This window comes from Sorex fumeus, unplaced genomic scaffold (genome assembly GCF_029834395.1).
Source record: "Sorex fumeus unplaced genomic scaffold, SorFum_2.1 ptg000055l, whole genome shotgun sequence".
In the NCBI taxonomy this organism is placed as follows: Eukaryota; Metazoa; Chordata; class Mammalia; order Eulipotyphla; family Soricidae; genus Sorex; species Sorex fumeus.
The window spans coordinates 107,358-118,074 of NW_026606112.1; the positions used below are offsets into that span (position 1 = coordinate 107,358).

Sequence of the window (10,717 nt, forward strand, 5' to 3'; positions counted from 1 at the left end):
CTCGATTTTGCGGCATCTTTGTTTACTCTCGTAGAGTGTGCTCTCCATCATCAAGTAGTGGTCTCGGACTTCCTGCTTCTTTTTTTGCTCCGATATCTCCTTGTCCAGGAGGTCAATCTCTGCCTTTAAGGTGTTCTCCTTAGTGAGCATCGTGGTCATCATATTTTGCAGGCTTTCTAGCTCTTCCCGTTCCTTTTGTATGTCCTCTTCCGTATTCCTCACTGTTCCGAGATCTAGGCCCAGCTGCTGGGGATTTTCGGTCCCATCCGGGTTTTCTTTCTTCTGGCGGGGCTGTCTCGGGCTCCTTGCAGAGGGTTGTTGCCGGCGCGCACCACGGCGGCGACGTTCAGAAGTTGGGCTCGATCGCTTCAGCTTCCTGGTTGTCCTTCCCAGGGAGTTGGTGGGTTGAGACATTATTGCTTGTTGAGGTTGTTGAAGGGCATCCACGGTTTCTCCTTGTTCCGTTCCATGTAGAAAAGCCTTTAGAGTGAGCCAAGTCATCACGGTAAAACACAGCACCCCTGCCCATAACCAAAGGGTGATGAGAATTAGGGGATTATCTGAGGCATGTTTCAGCCTGTAAAAAATCACTATCACATCATACCACAAAAATAACTGAAAAAGTAGACTAGGTCTCTGCCTAATCTCCATATTCACACAGAGCTCCTAGCTCTGTTGTGAAGTATAAAGTGGTCCCCAGGGGACCACTCAGAACCCAGGGGTGGGCCCCCTGACCAAACAATGGGGACCTAGCAACCATGCAAATCAGTTGGTTGGGGGATGGGAGGTCCTCCAACTTGTAAGAGTAGATTCAGTTTTGCTCAGGAGGTAAAAACAGATAAGGCCCCAATGATATAATACAGTGTGGGTAGGGCTCTGGCCCTGAGTAAGGCTGACCTTGGTTAGATTTACCAGTTATGAGCCCTGAACACAGATCCAGGAGTAAAAAACCTTGAGTATCACCAGATGTGGCCCCCAAACTTAAACATAAAAGAACAAAAGCAGAAAACAGTGACTGACTACAAGGGAGGGACAAAGTCTCGAATCTTTGCCACTTTGGGCTCTTTGGATCCTTCAGCTAACCAGAGCCTAAGAACAGGGCCTCACCATGTTACAAAGGGTATATTATGTCACTAAGAAAATAATCTACACCAAAGCTCTGATCCCTCTGTGCTACTTCCAATAGCACAATAACATAATTAGTACACCTGGCCACTGTTCAACACAGAACTTCCTTTATGGATAGAGTTTATTAATCTCTAACATCAATTTTCATAAGTCTAAGGTCACTGTTTCATTTCATTCTATGGTGCATGCTGGATTCATTAACTACTCTTAGGGCTTACTCAAGGCTCTGTGCTCTGGGATCACGTGAAAAGCTTATAACGTGAAAGCTTATAACTATCTCACAATAATTCAATAAAATTAAAGCATGAAAGAGGAAATATTTCTGGATAAAACTTCTCAGATTGAATAATTTTGTTTTACAAATAAAATTTAATATAGTTTTTTTGATAACTATTTTGTCCTGAAATTCCTGTAACTTTCTATTAAGGTGCTAATTTTTTTCTAATTTGCATTGTGGCACAATCTATCATTTTGGCTTAAAATTCCATTTTGCATATGTGAAATTGTTTTAAGTTTAAATGTATGAACATTATTATTTGGAATATTATTATTTGAAAATAGAAACATTGCTTTCAAACAAGAGATTTTGAGGACTCTCAATTTTTATTTTAGAGTTTATTGTGCAAATATCATCCAGAATTTTCAGATATAAGAGGTTAAGATGATAAGTAGGAATAATATTTATATCTATATTCTTAATTTAACTGAAGAGGGAACACTTAGAAGAGATTTGCTTTTAAGATCCAAATGGTTTAGAGGAAAACTTGTATAGTTAGGAATGTTTTGACAGGTTTTTCTTAGAATTTTCATTTTTGTGCACCATCTATTCATAATTAATTTCCATGACTTTTCAACATTTAGCCCTTTTATAATTTTTATGTCATTAGAAAATTATGTACAATCTTTCTTTCTGCTCATAGATCCTTTGAAAATGTGTTTGGTGGTAAATACTTTGATTAGTAATGAAAGGTTATTATGACATTCAACCTGTAATGATTCACAGTGGTGCCTACTAGGAAAAACATGCTAAAATATAAATTATATAAATATAAATTATATAAATTTTGATATTTAACAATTTTGTTTCATTTATTGCTGTGTTCTAATTTAAAAAGTGAGACATAAATGACCTCTAGTAATAATTTGTTCCAAAGAATAAATCAAGTTATATTAGGGATTAAGACTTTAAAGTTGCACTGTCTTGAATGAAACAGAATTTATGTGTAGTATTTAAAATAGTCTAAATTCACATTTGATTAATAAAGGAATTAGGGGATAAGAAGCAGCAAATTAGACAAAACATAGATTACTACAAAGACTATAATGTAAATGTATTAATAATAAATATTTAATAAACTGTGTATCCAAGTCATCTTTAGGACAGCCATTCTATTCTTTCCACAAAAAGTTGGAGACCATGACACTTTTGATATTTCATGGCACAAGTAATTTAAAGACTGCAGTTTTTAAAAGTATAGTCCTTTGGGGTTATGGTATCGCCAGCAGGTCAATCTGCACCTGTGGGGTGATGGTGCCTTCCGGCTTCCTGATACCCCAAAAATGCTGCTGTGCCTTTGACTGGGCCCCAACAACTTGGAACCAGGTTTACCAAGAAATTAAACAGCAAAAGTTAGGTATGTGGGAGCTACACCTACAAATCACCTCTAGCTCAGCTATATAAACTCATTTATTGGCCTTATTTCAGAGACCCATAGATAAATCTTGAAAGAGATCAAAAGCTGCAGTTAATCTCAGAACTGTGCGTGGCTGAACAGGCCAGGGTAAATCAGAGGGGGGCAGGTTGGCTTGGTGGCCTGCCCAAGCGGAGCCCCTGGCAGCTTCTTGTTTCCACAATTCAAAATCGCCTTCATATCCCTGAGCTTACTATATTGTCTCAGGACGAACCTCACTAAGATACAGTCTGTTGAAAATTCTGGTATGAGGGTATTATAACTGAAATCTCCAGGAATTCTCAGGGATAGGATGGATAGACTACCTCTCCCACGTCCCAATACTCATGGAAGCACTGCCAGTCACCCCCACAAACCAACTGCAGAGCCACCCTGTAAGCTCTACTAATGGCGGATTCAGAGATCAATGGGTATTTGATCATTGTATAAATGAAACCAAGCACAAAAGTGTGTCAGTCTGCAACTGTACTTCATGATGTCTCACTATTAAAAATTTAAAAAAAATTAAAAAATTAAAAAACAAATTTAAAAGTAATTCTAAAAAAAAAAATTTTTAAAGAGATCGAAATCTCGGACCTGTGCACAGTTGAACAGGATCACGATCATCCTGTTGTTCATCAATTTCCTTGAGCAGGCACCAGTAATGTCTCCTTTGTCCTAGCCCTTGAGATTTTAGAAAGTGCCATATTCAAGGCTCTTTCAGGGTCAGGAGAATGAGACCCATCATTGTTACTGGTTTTTTGGCATATTGAGTATGCCACGAGAAGTTTGCCAGACTTTGTCGTGCGGGCAGGATGCTTTCGGTAGTCTGCCAAGTTCTCCAGAGTAAGAACTAGATAATAAGATGTTGTGCGGCCACAAATGAGGCCGTGTGCTTCCAGGAGCTGGATTTTATAGTCTCTGGGTCTTGTCCGTTGATGGGATTACCTGGCGCCGGGGGCAGTTGGTGGATGTGACGCCTACCTACTGCAAGATGGTGGATCTAGGTGGAGGAGTCCCAGTCCTGATCCAATCAGGCTTGGTGATCTCAACCCTGGGACCCTCATGCCTGTGTTCCTCTGCCGGTTACTTCATGTGTATGTAGAGTGGTCTCAGCCTGGCTGTGGCTGGTTCTGGAGGTCTTTGGCTGCCAGGGCTGTGCTCTGGGTGGGGAGGAAAACTCCACCCACCCCCCTCTAAGGGGCCCTGGTGAGGACAGCCAGACATGGAAACACAGCTGAAAAGACCTGGCTAAATCAGAAGTGGGAAGGTTGACCTGGGACCTACCCACACAGAGATCCTGGTAGCTGCTTGCTTCCACAAATTAAAATTGCCACCATATCCCCAGCCTAACTCCACTGTCTCAGGACAGACCTTACCAAGATATAATCTGCTGAAAATTCTGGTATGCGGGTTTTTTGACTGAAATCTCCAGGCTATCTAGGGGTCAGGATGAGCTACCTCTTTCCACCTCCATGTACTTCCAAAAGCCTCGGCAGTTACATTCACACCCGAAAGCATCCATCCAATTGAAAAGCTATTCCAGTCTTACTGTCCCCATAAAAATACCAAATGCCCTAAATAAACACGATGGCATCTTAGCACCTGTATTGCAAACCATAACACACAAAAGGAAAAGGAGAGAGCAAGAAGGAAAGTGCCTCCCCATAGAGAGAGGCTGGGGTGTGGGGGTGTGTGTGTGGGGGGGTCGAGGAATAGTGCTGGGGACCCCAGAGACATTGGTGGTGAGAAATGTGCACTGGTGGAGGGATGGGTGCTGGATCATTGTAAGACTGAAACCCAATTATGAACAGCTTTGTAATGATCTATTTCATGGATATCCAATTAAATTTTTTTAAAGTAATGTGAAGTTTATGCCCAATTCAAACATCTTAATCGATATCTGAATAAATAGCAGTACTACATTTAAAAAAAAGAATATCCTTTTGGTTACTAATACACAATATAGATCATTTCTACAGTTGCACTTTTAAACATCTTTTCCAAATAGAAAATCTTTATAGTAAGGCAATTCAAAGACATGCAGACAATTTTTGGTCTTTTCATGCCACCAATTAAAGGTACACCTTCTATGAATTTATAAAATTATAAATTATTTTCTATTCAGGGTGAATATAACCCTCTTTCGAGCTTCAATTTATTTCACTTTTAAATTTGAAATGAAATAAAACACGATTTGAAATAAAAGACTTCAATTTATTTTACCTATATTATATAATAACTTATCAGGGCCTATATTAAACAGAAAGAAAATTCCTTGAACGGTAACACAGAGGTTATTCTGTGGTTTGAACAGGTGTGCCAAATGCGGTGTTGTCAGGGACACTGAGGAGACCGTCCATTGAGGAACCGTTGATAATTGAAAATTCCTTGAAACTATACACAGGCAGATGTTATACCGTGTGTGTCTTGGGGTGTCCAGTTGCGGTGTTGGTACGGACACTGAGTGAACTGTCGAGTGGAGGACCGCTGGGATCTCAAGTTGCGTCCTTATCAGGGTGATGGTCAGGAGCCTCTGGGGGCTTCGAGGACGGGCCAAGGTCTTAACGCCTTGGGAAACGTACACAACGGGTGGTAAGGTGCGCGAGCCGGAGTTTGACTTGCTCCAATTCCTTCTGGGCCAGAACCGCCGACATCCAGTGCTGCTGGTTTCTTCTGATTTCTGCCTGGATTTCTTTGCGGGTTGCCAAGGTCCGGTCGCTGATTTCTCTGCACAGGTCTTCCTGCCTTTTCTGGTAGAGGACGCGGGCTTGGTAGGTGGATTTGATCTTGACTGTAGAGCTGAACAGTTTGTCCTCGATTTTGCGGCATCTTTGTTTACTCTCGTAGAGTGTGCTCTCCATCATCAAGTAGTGGTCTCGGACTTCCTGCTTCTTTTTTTGCTCCGATATCTCCTTGTCCAGGAGGTCAATCTCTGCCTTTAAGGTGTTCTCCTTAGTGAGCATCGTGGTCATCATATTTTGCAGGCTTTCTAGCTCTTCCCGTTCCTTTTGTATGTCCTCTTCCGTATTCCTCACTGTTCCGAGATCTAGGCCCAGCTGCTGGGGATTTTCGGTCCCATCCGGGTTTTCTTTCTTCTGGCGGGGCTGTCTCGGGCTCCTTGCAGAGGGTTGTTGCCGGCGCGCACCACGGCGGCGACGTTCAGAAGTTGGGCTCGATCGCTTCAGCTTCCTGGTTGTCCTTCCCAGGGAGTTGGTGGGTTGAGACATTATTGCTTGTTGAGGTTGTTGAAGGGCATCCACGGTTTCTCCTTGTTCCGTTCCATGTAGAAAAGCCTTTAGAGTGAGCCAAGTCATCACGGTAAAACACAGCACCCCTGCCCATAACCAAAGGGTGATGAGAATTAGGGGATTATCTGAGGCATGTTTCAGCCTGTAAAAAATCACTATCACATCATACCACAAAAATAACTGAAAAAGCAGACTAGGTCTCTGCCTAATCTCCATATTCACACAGAGCTCCTAGCTCTGTTGTGAAGTATAAAGTGGTCCCCAGGGGACCACTCAGAACCCAGGGGTGGGCCCCCTGACCAAACAATGGGGACCTAGCAACCATGCAAATCAGTTGGTTGGGGGATGGGAGGTCCTCCAACTTGTAAGAGTAGATTCAGTTTTGCTCAGGAGGTAAAAACAGATAAGGCCCCAATGATATAATACAGTGGGTAGGGCTCTGGCCCTGAGTAAGGCTGACCTTGGTTAGATTTACCAGTTATGAGCCCTGAACACAGATCCAGGAGTAAAAAACCTTGAGTATCACCAGATGTGGCCCCCAAACTTAAACATAAAAGAACAAAAGCAGAAAACAGTGACTGACTACAAGGGAGGGACAAAGTCTCGAATCTTTGCCACTTTGGGCTCTTTGGATCCTTCAGCTAACCAGAGCCTAAGAACAGGGCCTCACCATGTTACAAAGGGTATATTATGTCACTAAGAAAATAATCTACACCAAAGCTCTGATCCCTCTGTGCTACTTCCAATAGCACAATAACATAATTAGTACACCTGGCCACTGTTCAACACAGAACTTCCTTTATGGATAGAGTTTATTAATCTCTAACATCAATTTTCATAAGTCTAAGGTCACTGTTTCATTTCATTCTATGGTGCATGCTGGATTCATTAACTACTCTTAGGGCTTACTCAAGGCTCTGTGCTCTGGGATCACGTGAAAAGCTTATAACGTGAAAGCTTATAACTATCTCACAATAATTCAATAAAATTAAAGCATGAAAGAGGAAATATTTCTGGATAAAACTTCTCAGATTGAATAATTTTGTTTTACAAATAAAATTTAATATAGTTTTTTTGATAACTATTTTGTCCTGAAATTCCTGTAACTTTCTATCACAAATCACAAATCATCCTGTTAATCGTCGATTGCCTCGAGCAGGCCCCAGTATCGTCTCCTTCATCCTAGCCCTGAGATTATATTCCAGGCTCTTTAGGAGAATGAGACCCATCATTATTACTGGTATTTGGCATATTGGGTACAACACAGCGAGTTTGCCAGACTCTGCCGTGTGGGCAGGCTACATTCAGTAGCCTGCCAGTTTGTCCAAAGTAGGAATGAGATAATAAGATGTCATAAAGGCCGCATTTGCGGCCGTGCGGTTCCAGGAACTGGTTTTTATAGTCTCTGAGTCTTGGCTGTTCGCGTGGCCAAGACTCAGAGACTATAAAAACCAGCTCCCCCCAGGCGTCCGCCTCTGCGCTGGCAGCGGCGGGGCCGTGCCTCGGGAGGGGAATCAGGGAGCGGAAGCGGCGGTGCGGCCACCAGTGCTCGGGTTGCGGGTCCTGAAACTTGCTCGCTGTCGGCCCGCGGCTCCCCCGCCTGTCCGGCCCTCGCGGTGCCCCTTCCCCACCCTCCCGGGCCTCTCCCTGTCGCCTGTTGAGTCAGCCCCGGGGGCCCGGGCGGGTCCGCCCATGGGGCTGGACAACAATTTCTGTGCTCAGGCCGCCTCACGGCACCACGGCCTTGGGCGCCCGGCCACCCCGCAGTCCGCACCCCGAGTCAGGAGTGAGCTCGCAAACTTCCGGGGCGTGCGCATGCACGGGCCAAGCGGGGAGACCCCCCCCACTGCTGGCGCTCCGGAGCCCGGCGCCTCGGGAGGGCACCCGAGGAGCCCCGTCCCGGGCGGGCCTGGGCGGAGGGCGAGCCTGAAGCGCCTGGACGAGCCGGGCCGGCAGGTGACGACGCAGGAACACAGTAGTTATGGCCATCCAGGTAATTGGGCAGGCATCTGGAGGAGGAGGGCTGTTCCCTGGCAGCGGCAACATCGGCATGGCCTTGTCTAACGACATGTATGATTTGCACGGCCTCTCTAAAGCAGAACTAGCCGCCCCGCAGCTCATCATGCTGGCAAACGTGGCCCTCACTGGTGAAGTCAATGGCAGCTGCTGTGATTACCTGGTTGGCGAAGAAAGGCAGATGGCGGAGTTGATGCCTGTCGGGGATAACAACTTCTCCGACAGTGATGGGGAGGGACTGGAGGAGTCTCCTGAAATAAAAGGTGAGCCCAGTGGACTGCGCAACGTGGAGCTTCAAAGTTTGGAACTCAGTGTGGTAGAACCGCAGCCTGTGTTTGATGTGTCCGCCGCCCCAGAAGTTTACACCGCAAATAAAGAAGTCCCCCCGGAAGCACCTGGAGCAGAGGACAAGTGCAAGAACCTGAAGACCAAACCCTTCCGATGTATGCCGTGCCAGTATGAAGCCGAATCCGAGGAGCAGTTTGTACATCACATCCGAGTTCATAGTGCCAAGAAATTTTTTTGTGGAGGAGAGCGCAGAGAAGCAGGCAAAAGCAAGGGAATCTGGCGCATCCACAGGTGAAGAGGGGGATTTCTCCAAGGGTCCCATTCGCTGTGATCGCTGTGGCTACAATACCAATCGATAGGATCACTACACCGCTCACTTAAAACACCACACGAGAGCCAGGGATAATGAGCGAGTGCACAAGTGCATAATCTGCACCTACACCACAGTAAGCGAGTATCACTGGAAGAAGCACTTGGGAAACTATTTTCCAAGGAAAGTGTACACATGTGGAAAATGCAACTACTTTTCAGACAGAAAGAACAATTATGTTCAACATGTTCGAACGCACACAGGAGAACACCCATATAAATGTGAACTGTGTCATTATTCAAGTTCTCAGAAGACTCATCTAACTAGACATATGCGTACTCATTCAGGTGAGAAGCCATTTAAATGTGATCAGTGCAGTTATGTGGCCTCTAATCAGCATGAAGTAACCCGCCATGTGAGACAGGTTCACAATGGCCCTAAACCTCTTAACTGCCCGCGCTGTGACTACAAAACAGCAGATAGAAGTAACTTCAAAAAACACGTAGAGCTACATGTGAATCCACGGCAGTTAAACTGCCCTGTCTGCGACTATGCAGCTTCCAAGAAGTGTAATCTGCAGTATAACTTCAAGTACAAGCATCCTACCTGTTCCAACAAAACAATGGGTGTCTCAAAAGTCAAACTCAAGAAAACCAAAAAGCGGGAGGCTGACTTGCCCAGTAACAACGCCCCCAGTGAGAAGCCAGAAACGGAGCAGGACAAAATAAAAGGGGATGTGGCTGGGAAGAAAAATGAGAATTCTTTAAAAGCGGAGAAGAGGGATGTCTCAAAAGAGAAAAAACCTGGTCACGCCCCGACCCAAGTGACCACGAGAACGCGCAAGTCGGCCCTGGAAGCGAAAGAGCTGAAGCCGCCTCCCAGGAGTCACTCAGAGAAAAGCTGCAAAACCAAGAAAAGCAAAAGGAAGCTGGAAGCCGAAGCCCAGCCCTGCCCCGAGCCAGCGCCCGAGCAGGAACCGGCCGCGAAGAAGAAGGCCGAAAGCAAACCCAAAAACAGCCAGGAAGCGCCAAAGGCTGCCAGCAAGGTGGAGGAGACGAAAAAGCCGAACGCGAGCGTGAAAAGGAGCGCGAAGAAGAAGCCGCTGAAGGGCAAATCCGGTAGGAAGGGCAGCAAGCCCGCTCCCAAGGGGCCCGCTCATAAGGAGGCGGCGGTGCGGTAGCCGGAGCCGTAGCTAGTCCCGGCCCCGGCCCTGGGGGAGCTGGAGCGACCTGCGCAGGAGCCGCCCGCGCAGCCCGCGGCACCCCTGGCACCGGCGCCCGCACAGCCGCCCGCGGAGGCGCCCATGGACGGTGGACAGGACGCGCCTGCCCAGACGGAGCCGCCGCCGCCGCCGCCGCCGCCAGCACCGCCGTCCACCAAGCCCTTTCCAGAAATTCACCTCGCAAGGAGAGCAGGAAGGAGAAGCCGAGCGAGCCGAGTCAGATGGCCCGGAAGGAGCAGGTCCTGTGGGAGGTGGGCTTGGTGCCGGTGAAGGAGAGCGCCGGGGCCCCCCAGCGCCCGACGGGCCCCGCCAGAAGCCGAGGCCCAGGTCGCGCGAGAGCAGGAAGCCGAGGCCCAGGTCGCGCGAGAGCAGGAAGCCAGGCGGGACGGCGCGCAGGGTCAGGGCACTCAGGGCGAGCTGCAGCCTGTCGCCCCCGCTGAGCCCCAGCCCCAGCCTGCTGCACCGCACTTGGCGGTGCCCCACGCCCACGTGCCCGCTTTCTATTAAGGTGCTAATTTTTTTCTAATTTGCATTGTGGCACAATCTGTCATTTTGGCTTAAAATTCCATTTTGCATATGTGAAATTGTTTTAAGTTTAAATGTATGAACATTATTATTTGGAATATTATTATTTGAAAATAGAAACATTGCTTTCAAACAAGAGATTTTGAGGACTCTCAATTTTTATTTTAGAGTTTATTGTGCAAATATCATCCAGAATTTTCAGATATAAGAGGTTAAGATGATAAGTAGGAATAATATTTATATCTATATTCTTAATTTAACTGAAGAGGGAACACTTAGAAGAGATTTGCTTTTAAGATCCAAATGG

At 46.2% G+C, this 10,717-nt stretch overlaps 1 pseudogene; it reads left to right on the plus strand.

Annotated features, from left to right (window-relative positions):
* The first annotated feature begins 8,030 nt into the window (after positions 1–8,030).
* LOC130034017 (RE1-silencing transcription factor-like) lies at positions 8,031–10,377 on the plus strand (annotated as a pseudogene).
* Positions 10,378–10,717: the final 340 nt, after the last annotated feature.